Below are 923 nucleotides of genomic sequence, written 5' to 3'. Positions count from 1 at the left end.
AAATAAAACCTCCTCCTGGAAGAGCAGCGGCCGCATGCAAACCTCTGCCAGCCTGCAAACCTCTGCCAGCCTCCAAACCTCCAACAGCCTGCTCCAGAGAAGGGCTGCGCTCTCCTGTCCCATCCTGCCCTGTCACCCTGCATGCACAGAAAGGAGCAGCCCAAGTGCCCAGCCATTGGAAACCCAGCTCAGCCCTGCATTTACAACCACTTTTCTGCAGCAATCACACGTGCACACAGCATGGGGAGGTATCAGGCACCTGGCGAGGATGCCGGTGTCCCATCCACTGCGGGCATTTGCAGCTCTGCCCTTGCAGCAGAGCCCAAGCACATGGGGAAGGGGCCAACAAGAGGTGGGAGCTCTGGGGCCAGAGCTGGCACCAGCAGCTTGGATGGCCTGGATGATGCCCAGGGACAAGAAGGTCCCTGCTTGCAAGAAAAGTGCTTCCCGGGCAAAAACTGCAAACATGCAAGGGCTTAGGGGAAAAAATAATGAATGAGCATTTTATCGATACCTATGTCATCGGCAGGAGAAAACAAACAGTGACAAGAGGTGGGAGCTCTGGGGCCAGAGCTGGCACCAGCAGCTTGGATGGCCTGGATGATGCCCAGGGACAAGAAGGTCCCTGCTTGCAAGAAAAGTGCTTCCCGGGCAAAAACTGCAAACATGCAAGGGCTTAGGGGAAAAAATAATGAATGAGCATTTTATCGATACCTATGTCATCGGCAGGAGAAAACAAACAGTGATCCACCCAGCGCACGGTCAATCCCCAAGGCATGCAATCAATAAAAACCTGAGCAGGGCTGTCAGATTTATGGGCCACGCTCAGAAAACACGCTGTTGCCCGCCGTTGAGCGCGGGGGCTGAGCGCCGCCTTTGAGGCGGGTGATGGGGACGGGCGCGCAACCGCACCGCAGCACCGG

At 56.3% G+C, this 923-nt stretch overlaps 1 protein-coding gene across 1 annotated transcript in view; it reads right to left on the bottom strand.

Moving 5' to 3' along the window:
- HNF1B (HNF1 homeobox B) overlaps positions 1–923 on the bottom strand; it is a 16,365-nt gene that overhangs the window by 5,991 nt on the left and 9,451 nt on the right. The window lies entirely within an intron of this gene.

This window comes from Mesitornis unicolor, unplaced genomic scaffold, assembly GCF_000695765.1.
Source record: "Mesitornis unicolor isolate BGI_N332 unplaced genomic scaffold, ASM69576v1 scaffold34453, whole genome shotgun sequence".
Lineage (NCBI taxonomy): Eukaryota > Metazoa > Chordata > Aves > Mesitornithiformes > Mesitornithidae > Mesitornis > Mesitornis unicolor.
This window is presented reverse-complemented; position numbering and strand designations above follow the sequence as displayed.